The 25,034-nt window shown below is 39.3% G+C and overlaps 1 protein-coding gene across 4 annotated transcripts in view; it reads left to right on the top strand.

Annotated features, from left to right (window-relative positions):
• The window catches only part of LOC137564227 (gamma-aminobutyric acid receptor subunit beta-2), a 522,582-nt gene that overhangs the window by 131,363 nt on the left and 366,185 nt on the right, over positions 1 to 25,034 (top strand). Inside the window, exon 1 of one of the 4 annotated variants that reach the window (XM_068277821.1) lies at positions 13,975 to 14,046. The exons of the other annotated variants lie outside the window; for them this stretch is intronic. The gene's annotated coding sequence lies outside the window, so the exon portion shown is untranslated. Of the gene's footprint in view, positions 1 to 13,974; positions 14,047 to 25,034 lie in introns of those variants that run through there. 4 annotated transcript variants of the gene reach the window in all.

Below are 25,034 nucleotides of genomic sequence, written 5' to 3'. Positions count from 1 at the left end.
TCTGTAATTGGTCCATTGCTTCCGAGTTCTGTGATTGGGCTAAAATTAACGATTTACAGTAATGGAGTATTTCTGCAGAAATCCGATTTCCGAGTTTCAATTTCTGACTTTCGATCGTAAATTCGGAAATTTCAATTCCCCAAAATCCAAATGAGCATCCCTATATGGAAGCCCTTTATGTAGCAATACACAAAACTGAAGGTTGATTTGTAAGTAAAGGATAGCAATAAAACTGCTATATTAGTACTAATTAAACGAAGAGATAAAGGTCAGAGAAAAGACAGACATAATGTGGCTATGGGACCTTTTCCAATGAAGGGCATGATTGGCATCCCAAATGTGCACATCAAGGGGCCCATCTCAGGTCTCCATGAGCCCATTGCAAACCACCTATAGCATCCAGTCATTTACACCAGGCCCGCCATGGCTGCAGGCCCCACAGCAGCCACTAGGCTGCTATGGTGTTTCCTACGCCACTGATTTGGCCCCCTTTAGGCTGACTGCAAAGAATTCTGGTGTTTCTGGTTCTCCACAGCTTACAGGTAACCTGAAGAGAGAGGTATATGTAGGCTGCCATGTTTATTTCCTTTTAAACAATACCAGTTGCCAATGCCTGGCATCCCTGCTGATCTCTTTTACTGCAGTAGTTTTGGAAACACACACCTGAAACAAGCATGTACCTAATCTTGTCAGATTTTTGTCAGAAACGCCCGATCTGCTGCATGCTTTTTCAGGGTCTATGGCTAAAAGTATTAGAGGCAGAGGATCTGCAGGACCGTCAAGCCAGTCAACTGGCATTGTTTAAAAGGGACAGAGGGGAAGGCTCCATCCTTATCCTGTTGGATCTCTCAGCAGCTTTTGATACAGTTGACCATGAAATCCTGCTCAACAGACTGCAGGAGTACTGTGGCATCAATGGACCTCCAGTGGTTCAGATCATTCCTGACTGACAGAACACAGAGAGTATCCCTAGGACCTATCATGTCCAACCCTTCACTTCTAAAATTTGGAGTTCCACAAGGATCAATCCTATCCCCTCTGCTGTTTGCAATCTACATGTTACCACTCGGTACAATTATCCAACAACATGGCCTGACTTACCACTGCTACGCCGTTAAAACACAGCTATACCTGTCCTTCAAAGCTGGTGGAACAGACCCTACTCCAAAAATAAATTCTTGCTTAGCCGAGCTACAGGCGTGGATGAATAACTGGTTAGAATTGAATGCTGACAAAACTGAGGTCCTTTTTGTCCAAAGCCAACACTCACCATCAAAACAGCGCTATCCTAAATCTACACCAATCAGGATTGGGAATTCAGACATAAACAGCTTCAATCTTTTGCACAGCCTTGGTGTGCTAATAGATGGGGAACTGAGTTTCAGAAACCAAATTTCATCCGTTGTCAAATCTTCCTACTTTCATCTGAAGAACATTGCAAAAATTAAACATCTGATTCCCCCAGAGGATCTCCCAACCTTAGTTCACGCATTCATCACATCACGGCTGGACTACTGCAATGCCCTTTATGCAGGCCTTCCCAAAAAGGACCTGCTCCGCCTGCAATTAGTGCAGAATGCTGCTGTCAGATTGCTAACAAACCAGCCTCGCCACTGTCACATTACACCGATCATTCGCTCACTGCACTGGCTACCAGTAGAATGGAGAATACTCTTCAAGATTGGACTGCTGACATTCAAATCACTGCACAACGTGGGACCTGGATACACAAAGGACTTGCTGAAGCTGCACCAAACCCCTCACAACCTCAGATCAGCAGGATCCATAAGCTTGGTCACCCCTAGAGTGCACCTCAAAACCTCTGGAGACAGAGCTTTCTGTCATGCTGCCCCTGCTGTTTGGAACTCCCTACCGCACCTAGTAAAGACAGCCTCATCCCTGGAGTTATTCAAATCCAGACTGAAAAGCCACCTGTTTAGCCTGGCTTTTCCGGACTTATAGAATTCTTCCTCTGTACCACGATTTACCAATCAACCAATAATTGGTCTGAGCCCTGCTTATGCGCTTTGAGTCCTACGGGATAAAAGCGCTTTACAAATGTTATTTGTTGTTGTTGTTTGTTGTAAATGTGGCAGCCTCCATATCCCTATCACTTCAGGATCCCTTTAGAGCAAATCTGAAGCAAAAATAAACGTATGATATAATGAATTCTATTTGTAGTACAGCTGAGAAATAGAACATTAATAGCAAAGAAAAGAGTCTCATATTGTTTTCCAGTATAGGCAGAAAAAAAAAAACTTCAGTTGTTATCTAAGCAAAAGAGCTTATTTAAACTATTCAACCCAACTTGGTTCGATTACAGTCCTGTTTTCTGAAGCACTTTTACAGCCAAGAAACCTTGAGAGACAGCTCGTGATAAGGTTTTGCTGCAGGAAAGTTCAAAGTTGTCATTATTTCTGCTTTGTTTTATAGCTTAAAAGACAATGTGGTTTTAAAACTGCAAATGTGACAGAATGATGAAATGTTATAAAAACAACTATTAATAATAATACAAATATGAGACTGTTTTCTTTGCTACTAATGTACTATTCATTATCCATACTACATATACAATTCATTATATCATAAGGTTTTTTTTTTCGCTTTAGGTTTGCTCTATCTGTTTTTTCCAGAACAAGTTACGTGATGTGATGTCATAATGTGGATGACAGGAAATCCTTCAGACATGCTGCAAGTTTAAATAAAACAATTGAGTCTTAGAGCTAGTCCACACTAGGTCCGGAAACTTATCCCAGATACAAATGTTAAAAATAGCAGTCGTCCCCACCCCCCCAAAAAAACGGATCCGTCTGCGTTTGCAGGGACCTGTTTTCAAAACCTGAACGGAAGGTCCGGAATTGCTGCATTTTTACGGACCACGGATACACGGATGGGTAGTGAAAAGCAATAAGAAAACGCATCTCCATCTGTCCACAGGCAAAATAGCAACAAAAACTGATGAGAAAACGGATAGCCTGAACTTTATTATTGGCCCAAAAAATCCTCCCACTACCTTCCTAATGATAGAGACGTTTTCTGTCCGTTTTTTGGGGTAAAAAACTGAATGGAAACTGATGCAAAACTGATGCAAAACTGATGCACTTTTTTAAAAAAAGGATCGGTTTGTGGTCTGGTGGTACTTTTCTTCCCCTGATCCCGGACTGCAGCGTCCGTCCTGCAACCGTGCCTTGTGTGGACCTAGCCTAAATAGGCGTTAGAAAAAAAAAAGTATATTTGATTTGCAATCTTTAAACAAATCGGTCCAATGATATTCATGAAATAAATGAGTGTGTTCTTGATACATTATTCAGAGGTTACGACAGTGAAAGTGGCAGCGTTTCGAGCATAATTATTATCATTTATTAAACAAGCTGGATCTATGACTCTATGGCTAGCAATATACAGAGGCCCTGGTGTTATCTTATAGGCCTGTTAAAATGAAATGTTCTTGGCCCAACTTTCCAGCATGAAGATAGATGAAAGGCAGATTTATCCCAGAGTTATGTCTCCCATGTAACAGATCTGATCATTTTATTATGATAGCACTGTAAATGTTATTGCTTTTGTTTTCCGCAGAGCTCATGTTATAGAGCACTAATGGAGCATCAAATTAATGAATAGGCTGGTCCCCCTAGGCTTAACCACTGTTCTTTTTCATTAATGGAATTAAAGTCCATATTTTAATAATAAACTTTCTCCGTAGATATTGCCTTGAGGACGTTCATGATATCCACTCTAAAGGCATATTATCATGCATGGGGTTTGCTTGTAATGTATGGTCAGTGATGACAACCTACACAAAATAACATTGCATTGGTATTATATTTTCCTACTGTCAGCTTAAACCTAGCTGGTCTATTAGTATTATTTAGTATTTATTAAGCGCCGACATCTCCTGCAGTGCTGTACAGAGTATATTGTCTGTCCTTCAGAGGGGCTCACAATCTATTCCCTGCCATAGTCATATGTCTATGTATGTATTGTGTAGTGCATGTATCATAGTCTAGGGCCAATTTTTAAGGAGAAGCCAATTAACTTTTCTGTATGTTTTTGGGATGTGGGAGGAAGTGCCCAAAGGAAACCAAGGCAGACACGGGGAGAACATACAAACTTCATGCAGGTAGTGCCTTGGCTGAGATTCGAAATTGGAGACACAGCACTGTAAGGCGAGAGAACTAACCAGTATGCCACTGTGCTGCCTTACTACGCCACAGTGCTGCTGGTCTAAAAGAAACAAGAACTTTTTTTATCATTATTTTTATTCTTGTTGTTGTGCATGTCAATAAATATCCTCCAGGGGAGTAAGTAAAATGTATGGAGTCTCCCTGCTAAAAGATAGCATGGATCCCCCTGGGTCTATAGGGCCCTTAACCCCCTAACCCACAAGTGCAGGCACCCAATAAAAGAATAAATAAAATAAGAAAAAAATAAGGAAAAAATGATATATAGTGGGATGCGAAAGTTTGGGCAACCTTGTTAATCGTCATGATTTTCCTGTATAAATCTTTGGTTGTTACGATAAAAAATGTCAGTTAAATATATCATATAGAAGATACACACAGTGATATTTGAAAAGTGAAATAAAGTTTATTGGATTTACTGAAATTGCACAATAATTGTTTTAATAAAATTAGGCAGGTGCATACATTTGGGCACAAAATTCATTTTATTGATTCCAAAACCTTTATAACTAATTTTTGGAACTCAAATTGGCTTGGTAAGCTCAGTGAACCCTGACCTACATACAAAGGTGAATCCAAGTATGAGAAAGAGTGCTTAAAGGGATCATTTGCAAATTTCCCTCCTCCTTTTAATTTTCTCTGAAGAGTAGCAACATGGGGGTCTCAAAACAACTCTCAAATTACCTGAAGACAAAGATTGTTCACCATCATGGTTTAGGGGAACGATACAGAAAGCTGTCTCAGAGATTTCAGCTGCCTGTTTCCATAGTTAGGAACATATTGAGGAAATGGAAGACCACAGGCTCAGTTCAAATTAAGGCTCGAAGTGGCAGACCAAGAAAAATCTTGGATAGACAGAAGCGACGAATGGTGATAACAGTCAGAGTCAACCTACAGACCAGCCCCAAAGACCTACAACATCATCTTGCTGCTGATGGAGTCACTGTGCATCGTTCAACCATTCGGCGCACTTTACACATGGATATTCTGTATTTGAGAGTGATGCAGAGGAAGCTGTTTACCCACCCACAGCATAAACAGAGCCTTTTGGGGTATGCTAAAGCACATTTGGACAAGCCAGCTTCATTTTGGAATAAGGTGCTCTGGACTGATGAAACTAAAATTGAGTTATTTGGGCACAACAAGGGGAGTTATGCATGGTGGAAAAAGAACACAGCATTCCAAGAAAAACACCTGCTACCTACAGTAAAATATGGTGATGGTTTCATCATGCTGTGGGGCTGTGTGGCCAGTACAGGGACTGGGAATCTTGCCAAAGTTGAGGAATGCATGGATTCCACTCAGTATAAGCAGATACTGGAGACTAATGTCGAGGAATCAGTGACAAAGCTGAAACTGCGCCGGGGCTGGATCTTTCAACAAGACAAAGACGCTAAACACTGCTCAAAATCCACTAAGGCATTCATGCAGAGGAACAAGTACAACATTCTGGAATGGCCACCTCAGTCCCCATACCTGAATATAATTAAAAATCTGTGGTGTGAGTTAAAGAGCGCTATCCATGCTCGGAAGCCATCAAACCTGAATGATCTAGAGATGTTTTGTAAGCAGAAATAGTCCAAAATACCTTCAACCAGAATTCAGACTCTCTTTGGAACCTACAGGCAGCATTTAGAGGCTGTAATTTTTGCAAAAGGAGGATCTGCTAAATATTGATTTCATTTTTTGTGCGCAAATTGATGCACCTGCCTAATTTAGTTGAAACAATTATTGCACACTTTCTGTAAATCCAATAAACGTCATTTCACATCTCAAATATCACTGTGTGTGTCTCCTATATGATATATTTAACTTACATTTTTTATTATAACAACCAACGATTTATACAGAAAAATCATGAGGACTAACATGGTTGCCTAAACTTTTGCAACTTTCGCCTGCTGAGATGCATGTAGGAGACCTGCAGCGATGGAGTAGGAAGACACTACATTGGGGAGGGGAGGAGCACACAAAAATATATACAGTATATATGTATATATATATATACTATATATATATATAAATATATATATATATATATATATATATATATATATATATTTGTGTGTGCTCCTCCACTCCCCAATGTAATGTCTTCCTACTCCATCGCTGCAGGTCTCCTACATGCATCTCAGCCACACACTCGATGCTGCCAGCCTCTGGCTCCCGATCACATGACTTGCATCAGTCATGTGATTGGGGGCCAGCACTTTTAAGTGCACCTGGCTGAGACAATGGGGACAAAATGATTTTTACATACCTGGGGTGTCTTCCAGCCCCCTGTAGTCTGTCAGCTCCCTCAATGTCTTTCTGGCCCCCTCCTTTGCGGTGCTATCAGCCTCAGTAAAGTCTGTGCCTCTGCTCAGTTGCAGACTACTGCACATGCACGGCCCTGGCCATGCTCCTCCCCAATCACAGGCCTGGGTCCTGGATCATTCTGTGCATGGTCAACTTGTAAGACTTGTAATTGCTCTTGTGCAAAACTCTCCTGGCCACGGGGGTGTGATGGAGGAGGTGTGCGGCCCAGAATGGTACATGCGCAGTGACCCACGACCCAGCTGGCTCTCAGACTTCACAGCAGCACAGTGGATTGGCCAGGAGGACATTGAGAGAGGGAGATGACAATTAATTGTGGAGGGGTGGGGGCTACAGGAACCCCTAGGGACTTTTGTCCTCTTTGTCACAGCCAGGTTTACAGAAAAATACCTTATCTTACAGTAGCAACAGGTAAGCCTCATTCCCAACCTCCAGTAACAGTAAGGTGTCTTAGAAGTTGCTTTAATATATAATATATAATGTTCTTGCCCAGACAAACAATATGTCACAGCTATGTCAATCTTGAGAAGTATACTATGGGTCACTAAGCCACATTTTTATTAAACTATAAAGTAGTTCTGACACAATGTCTAACAGTGTATCAGTGGGGGACGTCTCCTGCGCTGTATAAACTACATTAGCACTTTGAAGTCATCAGTTTGTCACTAACAAATTAATGGACCATTTAGGGGAACGTCCTGTGAATCAGCAATCTGCAGAAGGCTCCGTTAAAGAGTATTTAATGGTTTTAGCAAATGTATTGAACAGGGTTCATTTGTTCTCCTGCAATTTGGAAATGTCATTTAAGGACAATTGCAACTTTTCTCATTGGATTGTGTTCCGAAAGTCGTTTTCATATGACTCAAACAGTTGCAATGAACAGGTTGTATCTTCTGATTGATCTACTAACAGCATAGACGTTTATGGAAGGTGATAAAACATAAAGAGGAGACATGCTTCCAATATACCTGTGGCTTTGTTCACACTAGGGGTGTTGCTGTTCACAGTGCATCTTTTTAAAGTGCAGCTCCGTACAGATTTTTCCATTGATTGTAATGTACCATGTTCACATCTATGCGCTGCGTTACTCTCTGATTGAGAAATGTGGTGTTGCAGACATTTCTGTGCATTGTGCTGTGAACCGCACAGCAATGCAAGTGACTGGGTGCGTTTTTTTAGCGCATAGAAATGCATAGCAATTGTTAGAAACTGTTCTAAATCACCTTGCTTCGACACCATCAACTTCTTATAGTTGCGTCTCACAGACTGTGAGATAACTTGACTCTCAACACAGCAAGCAGGAGACAGACTTTCTCAGGCTTCTTCAATGTCTACGGAGTTTATTCAGGAAAAAGAAATACAGATAGATACAGTTCATCATATCCTAGCCACGCCAATCTTCCTGTTGCGTTACAAGCTTCTTGATTAGACTTCCTGCTGAAGTCAATCAGGTACCTTCTTTTTAACCTAAGTTACACTAGACTACCTATGTACAGCATACATTATATCAGATTACAGAAAAGATTGAAATACTTAGAGGTGCCAGTCAGCTTTGTGAGCTAGTGTGAAAGTAAGAAGCAGAGTGAGCTCCCATAGCTCACTCCGGTTTTAATACCGACTAGGAAAGAGTTAAATATGACATCATCTTCGCCATCCCCTAGATCAAACTATTGGTGGACCCACTCGTGGTGTCATCATACACACCTACTCGATTAATATTCAATGCGGCTTCTGACATACATACAAGAATGTGGATATTTATAAAACATGGCTGATGTTTATTGTTCTAGTGGCGTACATGCCCAGGTCAGGGAGACCTGTGGCCTTGTCCATAGAACAGCTTCTTGGTATGTTCTAGTTCTGACAGAACTGAAGATTTTCTCTCTAAGAGAAAATCCCCTTAAAGGGCAGGTCTGCTCCTCAAGCCTTTTTGACTAACTCAGTCCAAATAACTGAGGCCTACTTAAATTATAACAGCAATGTGATTTGGAGATGTATTTCTTACCCCTAATTCCTTTCTCTAGGTAATAAGCAGGAAGGAAAAACCATTTTCAAATGAAAAGAAATCTTTATTGACAACTGCTACATCAAATAAGCAAAACGCATGCTGAACAAAAAGCCTTCAAGTGTGTTTAAAGAGAAACTCCGACAAAGAATTGAACCTTATCCCAGTCAGTAGCTGATACCCCCTTTTACATGCGAAATCTATTCCTTTTCACAAACAGACCATCAGGGGGAGCTGTATGACTGATATTGTGATGAAACCCCTCCCACATGAAACTCTCTTGAGTACGTACTCCTGGCAGTTTCCTGTCTGGGAACCTTGCTGCATTGTGGGAAATAGCTGTTTACAGCTGTTTCCAATTGCCAAAAAAAAACAATGCAGCAACTACATCACCTGCCAACAGTAAAAATGTCACCATGTCATAAATGTCAGAATGTAAATCAGGGATTTAAAATATTGTACAATGGGCAAACACTGACTAAATCATTTATACATAATTATTGTAAAAATGAAGCACTTTTTTAATTACATTATTTTCACTTTAGTTCCTCTTTAAGCTCATGTAAATAGTATGGGTGAGCTTAAAAAAAAACGCATTGAAATGCTTTATGAAACGTGCATCAATGCATGTATTATCATGCACTTAAATACGTTTCTGAATGCACCCAATGGGAACTAGGCCTTAAGACTCTTAAGAGGAAACGGCTATGCATTTTTCAGCTTGAGACCTTTGCCTAATGATTATTGTAATCAGCTAATTGCGATTACCCAACATCTCATGTAATTTTTTGCAATTACAGCCAAACATAATTGTGATATTGGCATTCAGTTGCTTTCGTAAAGTCCATTCGTAATTTTGCATAATTTTTGTGTAAATTTCAGGCCGGTTAAGAGCAAAGCCCCGTACACGCTATCATCATCAAAATTGATACATATGTTAAGGAGAATAAAAATGCAAAGGAATAATGTTTTTTAAACTCAAAAAAATAGCAGTTTAGAAACCATTTTTGCTTTGAGTTTTTTAAAATCGATTTTCTCAAAAACTACAAGTTTTTTTGAAATATAATTTTTTTACTCGTTTCCAATATTGTCCTTAACATGCATAGTATTTGGCATTTTATTGACGATAGTATGTATGGGGACTTTGCTATTTACCACTTAAGTTGGCAAAAAATTACGCAACATTACGATGAATTACGATTTTTCTTAAAATGTTATGTTTTGCATTGTAATTGGGAATTACAATTGCAAAATTATGATTATGCCAAATTTGTGCTCATCACTACCTGGCTGTGACTAGTGAAGTTCTGATGCAAGGCACCTTAGCTCAGAATTGGTTCTTCTACGTGCAAAAATATTTGGCTTCAGTACGCTTTCATTCTCTTGAAACCCTTTAAAGAGCTTTAAAAAGAAACTCCGACCAAAAATTTTACTTTATCCCAATCAGCAGCTGATACTTTCTTTTACATGAGAAATCTATTCCTTTTCACAAACAGACCATCAGGGGGCGCTGTATGACTGATATTGTAGTGAAACCCCTCCCACAAAAAAACAAGAAAAGTACGTACTCTTGGCAGTTTCCTGTCTGTGAACCTTGCTGCATTGTGGGAAATAGCTGTTTCCAACTGCCAAAAACCATGCAGCAGCTACATCACCTGCCAACTGTAAAAATGTTCACTGGAGTTCCTCTTTAAAGAGACACTGTAGTGTCATATAGTAGAATATAGTAGTTCATTCAAGTTACTCATTGTTCTGTTAATTATCCTAGTTTCAGCATCTGAAACATTTCTTATATCTCTATATTGCTGCATATTCGTATGCAACTCCGTCCTTCCAGTGATGTTTAGCCTACGCTGTTTAGTTATGCAGAGCTCTCCTCCCAGAGCAATCTGGGAGACCACTTGTTGTTTCCATTGACTTTGGAACAAACAGTAAATGAACATTCCAAAGTGATGCACCTATCAGCAGTAAAGTTGTTACCACTTGCGATAAATTTAAGAATATAAATCAGGGTGACTAAATAATTTATAAAGTAATGTAAAAAATAAGCAATTTTGTTCATAAAGCTATATTCAGTAAAGTTTCACTTAAATTATTAAGTGAATGCTCAGAGACACACTGAAGAACAGTTTTTGCTTTTTCAGGCTAGGTGCACACTAGGTGCACACTTAGCAAAAGCACTAGCTTTGCGTAAAACTCTGCGTTTTTGCCATTAATGGAAGTCTGTGGGCCGCAGGAAAAAAACGCATATCAACAACGCATATGCGTTTTCGATGCGTGCGCTTTCAAAAATGGTTTTGTTGCATAATCTGAAAAAAACACATCAAAAACGCACATATTGAAAGTCAGTGGGAACACAATGGAATGCATTTTCATGTGTTTTCCATGCGTTTTTCTATGCGTTTTTGAAAAAAAAAATATCTTTTTGATGTATTTCCACTTCCTGTTGTCTTCCTAGTAATTTGCATAAACTGCAAATGCATTTTGAATATGTATTAAAGCGCAGTAAAAACGCAGTAAAAACGCAGCAAAAAGGATAAAATGAAACATGACATAAAACGCAGCCTTTCATGTTATGTTATGTGTGCAAATATCCTCAAACATGCTTCCAATTAACTTGCATTTAAATCACGGTAAAATTGCAGCAAAATGCCTGTGATTGCAATTTTTATTGAAACTTCACGATCGTTGCAATTTTGAATTTACTTTCATCAGCAAAGCCCTTTTTGGCATTCAGTCGTGGTTGTCCCAAAGCGCTGATGGCTTACTGTGCTAGGCCTTCAAGTTAATCTCAGTAAACCTAAGGATAGTCCTAAAGGATGTTAACCACTTTGCATCTAGACCTTGTTTCTTTCCTATGGACCAGAGCAGTTTTGATGTTTTTGCTGTGTCCCCATTTAATCAGCAATAACTTTATCCCTACTACCTGACACCTAAATGAAATATGTATCTTTTTTTTTCTTCAAGTCAAACTAAACTTTCATTGTTTAGCATTTTTTTCCTAAAACAATTTTGTTATTTTATACATTTTAATGGGGAAAAACATGGGAAAAAACATTATTTCTCAGTTTTACCAATGTAAGTTTAAAAATAAAGATGCTACTGTCAAAAAAGAAAAAAAACTGGTCTATATATACCGTTTATCACAAAACCTAGATTATGTTCCTGTTACAATTAATGGTGAGGATACTTGATTCTGAAATAATGCTACAGAGTGTATTTTTCACTACAAACTGCTAACATAAATATTTTCCTAATGGTGAAAATCAATCTTATTGGCTCGGGGAGCATATATTTCACTAAACAGTGCTGCATCAGATAGCGCCGGAGATGTGCGCAGGAGCAAGTCCAATTGTGCACAGCTGTGCTTCAGCTACAAGATATCTACGTCCTTGTGGCTTAGATGAAGTCACAGAGGAAGTGGTTAGGGATTTACATCCTTCTCAGTGCAGAAAAGGGTTCATGTAGGAAGATAGGAATTTGGGAATTTTCTGGGATACAAAAGTAGACATCTGTACTCTGGAGCACTGTTGCCATGAATGCAAAACAGCGGAACTTAAACTTGTTTGCAATAAAAAATATATATATAGCACACAACTTTTGTATATATATATATATATATATATATATATATAGATAGATAGATAGATAGATAGATAGATAGATAGATATATGTATATATATATATATATATATATATATATATATATATATATATATATATATATATATATATATATATATATATATATATATATATATATATATATATATTTGTTTAGGAAAGTAGAAGTCCCCATTTAGTATGCAAATCACAGAGCTATTTGTGCATATTTAAATATGCGTGCAATGTTTTGATTACAAAATCAACATTATTAAGTATGTTTTGACTTCCAGGAGCTTTGTGTGAGTAAACAGTGACAATGATTGTGTTTGTACAAGGTGGGGGGCCACTTCATTCACATTCATCATTTTGAATAATTTGTGATTTTCTCTGCAAGAGAATGTGCCATAATGTTGTGACTAAATGAAATCTAACCTAAAATAAATGTGTTGCATAATACCAGTGAGAATGTAGATTATGTTGTTATTGTAATAGTTACCTGAATTTAAAGGGGGCCTGAACCAAGTAAACATATTTAAAATAAATACATGATGTACCTGCAAATGAATATTACATACTTACCTCACCTCGCCTCTGATGGGCTCTTAAAGAGAACCCGTGGCGGGGTTCTGACAATGCAATCCAGGTACAGAGGCTGGGTCTGCCTATACTGCCCAGCCTCTGTTGCTATTTCAATCCCCCCTAAGTTCCCCCTGCGCTCTGCGATCACCCATAATTCACAGCCGTGCTGTGCAGGCTGTGTTTACCTCTGTATTGTCAGTCTGCGTTCTCCCCCGCCTCCTGCATAGCTCCGGTCCCCGCCCGCGTCTCTTCCCTCCAATCAGCGGGGAGGGAAGGGACGTGGGCAGGGACCGGTGCTACTGTATGCAGGAGGCGGGGGGAGCGGTAGACTGACAGTACAGAGGTAAACACAGCCCGCTGTGACACACTGTGTGTCGGCAGCGCGGCTGTGAATTATGGGGGATAGCAGAGAGCAGGGGGGGCTTAGGGGGGATTGAAATAGCAACAGAGGCTGGGCTGTATAGGCATACCCAGCCTCTGTATGTGGATTGCATTGTCAGAACCCCACCTCGGGTTCTCTTTAAGCTGGCAGTTTTTTTATTTATGGTGGGGGTTTTGTTATTTTTCACTAGATATCACTGTATATATGTATATTTTCTCCTGATAAAGCTCGTTTTCCTTTACGAGTGAAACATGTCAAGTTTGTGTGCGGTGTAGGGGGTGATGCACCCATCTCACCTAACTGCCTGAAGTGTACGTGAGCGTTTCTGGTGTCCCAGATAGATCAGGTGTATTTACACCTTCTGATAAAGAGTGCATAGTCGTGTTTCCTCCCAGTGTGATATAGATAGGGCCTGTGTGGACACCTGCAACAGAGAAAGGGTAGCAGGATTGTTTACATGACACCTGCTTGCCCCTCGCTCACATACATTGTGTGTCATTATACATTAACACATGACTGTGCAGCACTGTCCTTGTATATGTGTATTGCACTGCTATTTATATTTTACTTAAACTGAATAAAAAATTTTTTTTAACCCTTAGTGCGCTAAGGGGCCTTTCTACGTATTTATACTATCACCTCACCGTCAGTTCCACTCAGAAGCTCACCATTTTCTTCTAACAACATTCCCTTCCAGTTTTGACAAAATTATGTCAGAACTGAAATGTATCATTTGCTGTCAGTTATATATCAGTTGCTGTCAGTTATAGTTGAAAGGACAACTGATGTGCAAGGCAATGTCCATGTTTCCTTATGACTCAAGTGGTTGATATTACAGTTTAACAATGTGCTGACCAAGAAGCTGTTGCAGGGTCATTAACATTTTGAAAATGAAGTACGGAGAATTCCGTTGATCACAGTGGACAAACAGGACGCGGGGAAGGAGAAAGAGATTGAGGAGTAGACTACACAGAAGGTAAGTATGACCTGTGTGTTTTTATTTTTATTTTTAATTTTTTGTTCAGGTTTTCTTGAAAGGCTCCTTTGCTTGCCTGTTTTTTTTGTTTTTGTTTTTGTTTTTTTCTCCATATGAAGTATTTTTACCTCACAACAAAGAAAACGGTAAATATATTGAGGTAGATATATCAAAAGCAGCATGAACAGATTAACTATACTGACATAAAATGTATGTACACAGACAAGACAAGAAATATAACATGCATATTGCAATATTCTCCTGGCGGACTCAAAAAACTGCAAAGTTGCAGCTACATGGGGTGCCCAATAGCATTAGGGAGCCTCACCTATCGACTCCTTGCCTTTTTTTATACTGGCTTGAGCCAGGAAACTCTGGCCAAAGGCTTGAAGCCTTCATTAAAGGCAACACCCTTAACCACTTCAGCCTTCAGTAGTTTTTTAACCTTATGCAGTCGAGTAATTTTCACCTCCCATTCATTCGCCAATAACTTTATCACAATGAATTGATCTATAGCTTGTTTTTTTTCGCCACCAATTAGGATTTCTTTGGGTGGTACATTTTGCTAAGAATTATTTTTTTTTTTGTAAATGCTTTTTAAAGGGAAATATTAAGAACAAAAATGGAAAAGAATCATTATTTCTCAGTTTTCGGCTATTATAGCTTTAAAATAACACATACTACCATAATTAAAACCTACATATTTTATTTGCCCATTTGTCCCGGCTATTAAACCATTTAAATTATGTCCCTATCACAATTTATGGCACCAATATTTTATTTGGAAATAAAGGTGCATTTTTTCAGTTTTGCGTCCATCACTATTTACGAGCTTGTAATCTTGACATGCATAGTAACCATGTCAGCCCGTGGGTATTTTTCACCTTATGGACGAGAGGAATTTTCACCTGTCAGCACTCCTCCTATTCATTCCCCAATAACTTTATCACTACTTATTTATTTATTTATTGTATTTATAAAGCGCCAACTTATCACAACGAAATGATCTATACCTTGTTTTTTCCACCACCAATTATGCTTTCTTTGAGTGGTACATTATGCTAAGAATTATTTTATTCTAAATGCATTATGATGGGAATAATGAGAAAAGAAAATTGAAAAAATACATTATTTTTCAGTGTTCAGCCATTATAATATTAAAATAATCCACACTACCATACTTAAAATCCACATATTTTATTTGGCCATTTGTCCCGGTTATTGCAATGTTAGAATTTTAACCCTAGTACAATGTATGGTGACAATATTTTACTTGCAAATAAAGGTGCATTTTTTCTGTTTTACATCCATCACTAATCTTTAGCCCAATATTTAATAATTATATGCCCTCTTGTCAAAGATATTTTTTTTTCCGCTAAAGTCAGTAGGTGTATTTTACTATTTGGTCACAAGATGTCCCCGCTGAGCAAAAATCCTATTAGCATACTTTGTACACTAATAGGATACCATGTATCATTACATTGTAACTAGGGGAAGTGATGTAGGCTTCCTTCGGTCCCTGATCAAACTGGCGGCGGGGAGAGTATGAATGGAAAATTGTTTCCATTCATAAATTTAACGATTGGTGGCGGAAACCGGCGGAAATCAGCGGCGGATTGAACAAAAACAGTGTTTATTCTTGGCGGACATGCTCGGATTGGCACAGGGGACTTTTATCCCCTGCAGCCAATCTCCCCTGCTAGCAGCAGCACAATCGTGGGCATCTGCCCGCACGATCACCTGCAAACCCCCCAAACTGCAGGGACGTGACAAGCGCGTCCCTTTGGCTCTAGCTGCTGCCGCTGCGGACGTGAAGCTCACATCCATGCGGCTGAAATGGTTAAAAAAGTTCAGACCCTAAGGTAACTATTTTTAAGTTAAACATTTTTAAGTTAAACATTTTATTTGGGTATTTTTTGGAGTCTGATGGCCAGAGTTATTTTTTTCCCATCATGTATCGCTTACAGGAAGTGTAGTGAGGATGTGAATTTGTTGGGTTTTTTTGTTTAGAAAGATTGCGGCTTCTCATAGAAGCCGTCACTCTTTCTAATGGGGACTAAGATCAATGAATGGGAACTAAGTTCCAATTCAGTGATCCCCAGGCTAACGGACAGTGGCACGGGAGTGTGCAGGCGTGCGCGCAATTGGCCATGGGAGCACGCAGCAGCAGCCTTTTGGATGTAGCAGCTATGTCCAAAAGGCTGAAATGGTTAAAGGACACCGAGGCAAAAATAAACGAATCAAATAAACAATTGTATCTATAGCTCTTCTCCTAAAAATGACTTTTTAAGATATTACACAGTTTTATTTTATATTTAAATCTACTTTTTCAGTTTTTACTCTTTTATTGTTTTTGCAGAGCTAAAATCTATGAACTATTGACCCTTTTTATCTCTTTCCTGATTTCAGAAGCCATTTTCTGCTAGGAAAGTATTTTATAGTGTTAACCAAAAACACAGCTCCACTGCGCTCAATCAAACAGAACTTCCACGAGGACCACGTTAAGCCACCAATGAGTGCTGCTCCTATATTACTCTGGGACTGTAGTAAGTGCACTGGCAGAAAACAGAAAAATGGAAAAAAGGAGCGCTCTCTAGTGTATTAATTTTTTAATTTTCTTCTTATAAAAGGTAGAATAAAACTCACAATGTAAAAAGTAAAAACAAAGCTCATCACACTAGATAGTGTACATCACCGCGTCCTACAGATGGTTTCACCGCTCTGATTGCCTCTGCATTGTGGCCAATAGTTAGGGAAGTCCAAAGATTCAAAAGCGCCAGCGGGATGAGGAACACGGAATGGTGTCGGCAGCTGCCCTGCGCCTATTGCATCATGACGTGTTTCAACGTTCCACGCTTTCATCAGATGATACAATGGCGCAGGGGAAGTGAATAAGTATGTGTCCGGTTACCAGGCAACCCCCATCTCGGAACATCGATGGTGGCTGTAATAAGTCAAAATAGTAAGTGCGCAGCCAGCGGCAAAGAGGGGCGGGGGATTGTACATCATGTTGCCAAGCAACCGCTTCTAGGGAGCTAGATGGGCTCCTGCAGTTGCTTCAACTGGATGCACGGCAGAGCGCCGGGGTGGGTTTAATTCTTACGTAGATAAGTGTTAATTACTTATCACTGAGGATCACACTGTAGTCTGACCCAGTCCTGACTCAGACAGGAACTGCCACTTACATACGTGATGTTTAACTCTTTTAGGAAGAGAAAGAAAAAAAGGAACACAGCATAGTTATTAGTGTGCTTGGCACTTTACATACACGTGTCTATCACATCATGTCACATGTCACCTTGGGTATCCTTAATAGGACAACTATCACGAAAATTGTAAAATCTAAAAAAAACATACATATGAAATGTACATTTCTTTCAAAGTAAAATGCACTATAAATCATTTTTTTCCAAGGTTGCTTTCACTTACAGTATGCAGTAAGACTCTTGACAGATCTGGTGTTGGACTAGTCCATTTTTTAATAGGGGATTCTCAGGGAAAAGCACTTACAGAGTGGCATTTGCTAAATCCAGCTGCCAAAATAGTGTACAAGAAAATCTTTGTACAGGTCATTGGCAGGGAGTGCTGTTGTAAAGAATAAAGGAAATTTTGAAAATCCCAGTGAGAAGATGGACTAGTCCAAGATCTGTCAGATCTTTCAGATTTTTACAACCAACCATCATTGACAGCAACATGGGAAATAATAATTTATAGAGCATTTTACTCTGGAGAAATGTACATTTTATGTGTATGTACTTTAAAATGTATACTTTTTCACAACTATGGTCCTTTAACTAATATACCTCAGTATAAGTTTAATTCTACGTGGCATACTGTATGTGGACCTTACTCACACATACTCAGTCCAGTATGTGTGAAAAAAAAAACACTCTGTGGGAGCCAGAACTCTTAATGGTTGGTAGGGGTTCAAAAACGTATTTCACTCAATTAAATGCAAATCAGTTGCTATCTTTTATTTAAGGTTATTTTTTCGATTTTCCTTTTGATGTGCTATCTGCCACTGTTAAAATAAACCTACCATTGAAATGATACTGTTCTGAGACTTTTCATTTCTTTGTCATTGGACAAACTTACAAAATCAGTGAGGGGTCAAATAATTATTTCCTCCACTGTATGTGGACCTTACTCACACATACTCAGTCCAGGTGCACTTGTCTATGGTAAAGAGGGATCCTGTGCTGTAAGATGGGTTCTATGAGGGCCCAGAAAGCTTTTTGACCATCCAGAGCCTTCAAACTATTGAGGTAAGTACCTTACTTCACCCTCTTCCTCATTACAGGTGTACTTGAAAGATATCAGAAGTTCCAGTATGAAAAATGTATTTTGGAAGGGAGTTCCAGAGGAGGGGAGATGTTTGTGAGAAGTCCTTTATACATGAATGTGAGTAAGTGATCCTTTGTGGATCACAAAAAGTTGTCCAGACTGGAGACTTTGGTTGTAGTGATACATGGAAATCAGTAGGGTTAGAATTAGGAGCTTGAAGTTTATCCTCTGGGTAATTGGCAGAGAGATGGCTCCGCTTACAGGGTGGTAATTTCCCTTATAAGTCAGCCATACCACCCTTATTTATTTATAAACCTCACTTTAGGGTCATTTATCAGCCATTGTTTGCTTTTGTTTACATTGTATTTTCTAGCTAAGAGCTGCCACGGCCTACGAACCACTTCATATTTGTTTAATTATAACTTTAGAGGAAAGCAAGTACAAAAGCATTCAAATGCCAACAACTGTGTTAAAGCTTAAATATATAATATGCAAATAATGAATTTAATGATACATTATATAGTTTATGATGCACAAAGATGTCAGTTGTCATCCTGTAACAACCTGAATGTTAAGTTTTTTTTTTTTTTTTCATCTTACCATATCATTATCCAATCACACTTGCTGCTATATTTGTCTGCAACGAGAAGAAAATAGCTTTTTTTATTCTTGGGAAATGTGAAAGCTTAATCACAATGCCTGGAGTTATGACGTTCGGTCATGAGCCTGCCATGTGAAGATAAGTAACTTGTTTTAAGCTGAGATAATAAAAAAAAAAAGTTCTGAAAATATCTCTTAAAAACATCCTCATTTTTGTATAAATAGATGTACTTTCATTGCATTTTCAAGACACTCAGTTTAAAGGGTGGTTATGCCATCAAAAGTGTTTTCTTATTGCTTAAACTTGAAAAGTACCTGAACTTCCAAATGAAAAATAAATGATATTACTTTGAATAGAAATACTTACCTATACGCCTCTCCTCAGTAGGTTATCCATTCTCAATTATTTCTATATACAAAACAGTATTTCAAATTTGTAATTAACAGTCCATTTTCACTCTAAAACATCACAACCAATGCCAGTTAAAGGTTCATCTCAAAACAGTCAATACAAAAGCTAAACTTATCCAAAAATTCTTCACACATGTTTCACAACCAAAGGGATCTTTTTCAGAGGCAAAAAAAAACAAAGCAGCTAATAGTAGCGCAACCACAGAAGACTGGGCCCCTCCTCCCTGCCGCAACCCCTCCCCCTGTACCCCATAGTTAGGCCAGTGCTTACCATCAGTTTCACTTTTAAATAGTTAGTTCAGTTTTGCCAGTATTAGTTGTACAAATATTTATAGTAAGGGCCTACACCACCTGCAGCTAGTATAGAATGCTGTTAACAAGCCCACCCCAGCATTGCCACATAACACCAATCATTTTCTCACTACACTGGCTACCGATAAAATGGAGAATTCTTTTCAAAATTAGAATACTGACATTCAAATTCCTACACGACCTAGGCCCTGGATACCTGAAGGATCTTGTTGCAACTGTGTCACACCACCCACAACATCAGATCAAAAGGATTAAAAAACTTGACCACCACCCCCCGAGTTCAACAAAAAAATCTTTGGAGCCAGAGCTTTCTGTCATGCTGCCCCTACCCTGTGGAATGCTGGGTTAGGGTAGAAAAAAGGACAAGGAAGAGAGCCGGGAGCCCAATCTGGTGTAGTATGGTGAATTAGAGTTGGAATTTAATAACGTAGTTCATAAGTTGTTATACTCACAAAATTGGGTTGCAAGCCTGTCAACCATGTAGTGCGCATGTGGGGAAGTACCGTCCCCGATCGGCTTTGTCTGCCAGTGGTCACTGCTCCTTCAAAAAATCTACTTGCCAGAAGTGGTAACCCCAGGTTTGGGGTGATTCGCCCGTAGGGTGGGAGAGGAGGCGCCCAAAGTGTGCGTATCTGATATGACTAATTACACAGTATAGTCTTTTGATTAGAAAGTATTGGATGGTCCTACCTTACAAAAGTAGTCCATTCAATCGGTTTAGAAAAATAAATGAATACTTTATTCGGCACTTTTAAATGACAACGCAATCATAGGCACTTAGGATTGCTGAACTCTGCCGAGCAGCACAGCATTCGACCTGAGGAAGCATTTTTTCCGTGAAACGGTTGTCATTTAAAAGTGCCGAATAAAGTATTCATTTCTTTTTCTAAACTGAGTGAATGGACTACTTTTGTAAGGTAGGACCATCCAATACTTTCTAATCAAAAGACTATACCGTGTAATTAGTCATATCAGATACGCACACTTCGGGCGCCTTCTCTCCCACCCTACTACCCTGTGGAATGCCTTGCTAAATGTAATCAAGACAGCTCCAACCCTGGACACATTTAAATCAAAACTGAAAAGCCACCTGTTTAGTTTAGCATTTATGATCACATAACATTTCCCCCTGCACACACCACTATGTACTGATCTGAGACAAGCTTATTCGCTTTGGGTCCTATGGGAGAAAAGCACTTTACAAATGTTTTGTTGTTGTTGTAGTTGTTGTTGTATAGTGCTGGTTTGTACTGTCTCCAGGCCACTTATTGAAACATTTGTTCTGTTCTCTCAATAATTAGAATTAACTAATGGAAGAGAAGAGGCAGACTTTCAGTTATCCTTAATGAGCTATCCAAAGCTTTCATAAGTGTGTGTGTTGTATATAATGAATTAGGAGCGCTGGGTATATAGTAAATATGTCATTTATTCATAAAAGGAAAGAACCATATGAAGATATTGCACATCTATACATCACTCACAACTGCAGTCTCCATACACACCGAAGTATACTGGTTCCTCAGAATCACTATTTTGCCTAAAAATCTGTGTGCACACATAGGATACTAAAATAGTACTCAAAGTTTTGTAATGGTAATTAAAAAATTGAAAAATTGCTAATAAAAATGCTTCATAGTTTCCCACACATTGCCAACAATATTCTCAATGTTGCTATTAGGAGACCACGGGGTCCAATAGTCACAATAGACAACCCGTATGTTGGTATTGCTGTGTATACAGAAAAGGAGAAGCTCACCCTCCTATGGACCTTTGTGGGCGAATCCTGTAAGTCCGCGTTCAGATTTTTGTATTGAAATTCCGCTGTTGGCCCCAGCATACGCTCTCACCGTACGCTCGCAACCAGCCACACACCGCCGGTCTCCAGGGGTAGCCGTTAGCGTGGTCCGGGGGTAGACTTCCGGTTGGATGGTGGGTTAGCGCGACGTCACTTCCGTCCGCGTTCCAGCCAGCAATTCAGTCCACTTCCTTGCGCTCCACAGATAAGCTTCTGCCGCTTATTTAGTACATGTGCAGCGATTTGGGTGCTTGAAAGTGGGATTGTTCTTATATCCAGAGGGATAGATGGGGCGCCCCACACCTTAGATCAAAAAGAATCAGATTGACATGTTTCGACAGAATATACGTCTGTCTTCCTCAGAAACTTTTGAGGGTGAGCTTCTCCTTTTCTGTATACACAGCAATACCAACATACGGGTTGTCTATTGTGACTATTGGACCCCGTGGTCTCCTAATAGCAACATTGAGAATATTGTTGGCAATGTGTGGGAAACTATGAAGCATTTTTATTAGCAATTTTTCAATTTTTTAATTACCATTACAAAACTTTGAGTACTATTTTAGTATCCTATGTGTGCACACAGATTTTTAGGCAAAATAGTGATTCTGAGGAACCAGTATACTTCGGTGTGTATGGAGACTGCAGTTGTGAGTGATGTATAGATGTGCAATATCTTCATATGGTTCTTTCCTTTTATGAATAAATGACATATTTACTATATACCCAGCGCTCCTAATTCATTATATACAACACCAGTTATACATTGACCAGTTTTAGGTGGGAATTAAGGGGATACCCCACCAGATAAGGAAGCAGCGGGTGGAAGTTATACATCTATTGCGATTGGGTTAATGTGAGGTGTGCCACTAGAACCCCCTACCCTTTAAGATATTCATTGTATCAGCAGCGCCCCTTGTTGTGTTTATCACTTCCTATAAGTGTGTGTGTGTTTGTGTGCGCATGTGTGTGTGTGTGTGTGGGGGGGGGGGGGTGGTAGGACACTGTGTTTCAAACAGTTAAGATGAGTCACACGTGATTACATTCACACATTCCCCTGGATAACTAAGGGCAGAGGGGAGGAGGGAAATATGCAGAGCCTACAGCTATTAGAGAAACCAGGACAAACTGCAGAAAAAAAGCTGCTTGGATTCCTTTAAGAGGTTTATGGGGAGAAATTGGATAGAGGTAGGAGGGGGCTGTCTTAGCAATTAAAGTTAAGAGGTTAGGTAGGTTAAATATCACAATGACTATACAAGGGTAGGAAGGAAAGAAGGATTAGACATTAGGAAAGACTTTATGTTGGAGTTAGGTAAGGGCTAGGCTTTTGTATGGAGAAGGAAAACATTTAGCCAATGGATAGAGAGAAGCATTTCAAATACCAAGAAAAAAGATTGCTCCAAAGCTAATCATAGAATATCAATAAAAGCACTTCATCAACATTTCAACTATGATCCCACTTATTAACCACTTGAGGACCTAGGGCTTTCTACCCCTTAAGGACCGGCCACTTTTTTTCCATTCAGTCCACTGCAGCTTTCACGGTTTATTGCTCGCTCATACAACCTACCACCTAAATGCATTTTGGCTCCTTTTCTTGTCACTAATAAAGCTTTCTTTTGGTGCTATTTGATTGCTCCTGCGGTTTTTACTTTTTATTATATTCATCAAAAAAGACATGAATTTTGGCAAAAAAATGATTTTTTTAACTTTCTGTGCTGACATTTTTCAAATAAAGTAAAATTTCTGTATACATGCAGCGCGAAAAATGTGGACAAACATGTTTTTGATAAAAAAAAACCCATTCAGTGTATATTTATTGGTTTGGGTAAAAGTTATAGCGTTTACAAACTATGGTGCAAAAAGTGAATTTTCCCATTTTCAAGCATCTCTGACTTTTCTGACCCCCTGTCATGTTTCATGAGGGGCTAGAATTCCAGGATAGTATAAATACCCCCCAAATGACCCCATTTTGGAAAAAAGACATCCCAAAGTATTCACTGAGAGGCATAGTGAGTTCATAGAAGATATTATTTTTTGTCACAAGTAAGCGGAAAATGACACTTTGTGAGAAAAAAAAAAAAAAAAAAAAGTTTCCATTTCTTCTAACTTGCGACAAAAAAAAATGAAATCTGCCACGGACTCACCATGCCCCTCTCTGAATACCTTGAAGGGTCTACTTTCCAAAATGGGATCATTTGTGGGGTGTGTTTACTGTCCTGACATTTTGGGGGGTGCTAAATTGTAAGCACCCCTGTAAAGCCTAAAGGTGCTCATTGGACTTTGGACCCCTTAGCGCAGTTAGGCTGCAAAAAAGTGCCACACATGTGGTATTGCCGTACTCAGGAGAAGTAGTATAATGTGTTTTGGGGTGTATTTTTACACATACCCATGCTGGGTGAGAGAAATATCTCTGTAAATGACAATTTGTTAATTTTTTTTACACACAATTGTCCATTTACAGAGATATTTCTCCCACTCAGCATGGGTATGTGTAAAAATACACCACAAAACACATTATACTACTTCTCCTGAGTACGGCGATACCACATGTGTGGCACTTTTTTGCACCCTAACTGCGCTAAAGGGCCCAAAGTCCAATGAGTACCTTTAGGATTTCACAGGTCATTTTGAGAAATTTCGTTTCAAGACTACTCCTCACGGTTTAGGGCCCCTAAAATGCCAGGGCAGTATAGGAACCCCACAAATGACCCCATTTTAGAAAGAAGACACCCCAAGGTATTCCGTTAGGAGTATGGTGAGTTCATAGAAGATTTTATTTTTTGTCAAAAGTTAGCGGAAAATGACACTTTGTGAAAAAACACAATTAAAATCAATTTCCGCTAACTTTTGACAAAAAATAAAATCTTCTATGAACTCACCATACTCCTAACGGAATACCTTGGGGTGTCTTCTTTCTAAAATGGGGTCATTTGTGGGGTTCCTATACTGCCCTGGCATTTTAGGGGCCCTAAACCGTGAGGAGTAGTCTTGAAACGAAATTTCTCAAAATGACCTGTGAAATCCTAAAGGTACTCATTGGACTTTGGGCCCTTTAGCGCAGTTAGGGTGCAAAAAAGTGCCACACATGTGGTATCGCCATACTCGGGAGAAGTAGTACAATGTGTTTTGGGGTGTATTTTTACACATACCCATGCTGGGTGGGAGAAATACCTCTGTAAATGGACAATTGTGTGTAAAAAAATCAAAAGATTGTCATTTACAGAGGTATTTCTCCCACCCAGCATGAGTATGTGTAAAAATACACCCCAAAACACATTGTACTACTTCTCCCGAGTACGGCGATACCACATGTGTGGCACTTTTTTTCACCCTAACTGCACTAAGGGGCCCAAAGTCCAATGAGTACCTTTAGGATTTCACAGGTCATTTTTATTTCAAGACTACTCCTCACGGTTTAGGGCCCCTAAAATGCCAGGGCAGTATAGGAACCCCACTAATGACCCCATTTTAGAAAGAAGACACCCCAAGGTATTCCGTTAGGAGTATGGTGAGTTCATAGAAGTTTTTATTTTTTTGTCACAAGTTAGCGGAAATTGATTTTAATAGTTTTTTTTCACAAAGT

This window comes from Hyperolius riggenbachi, chromosome 3 (genome assembly GCF_040937935.1).
Source record: "Hyperolius riggenbachi isolate aHypRig1 chromosome 3, aHypRig1.pri, whole genome shotgun sequence".
Classification (NCBI taxonomy): Eukaryota; Metazoa; Chordata; class Amphibia; order Anura; family Hyperoliidae; genus Hyperolius; species Hyperolius riggenbachi.
Note: the sequence above shows the minus strand (reverse complement) of the source record. Positions and strands in the feature narration are given on the sequence as shown.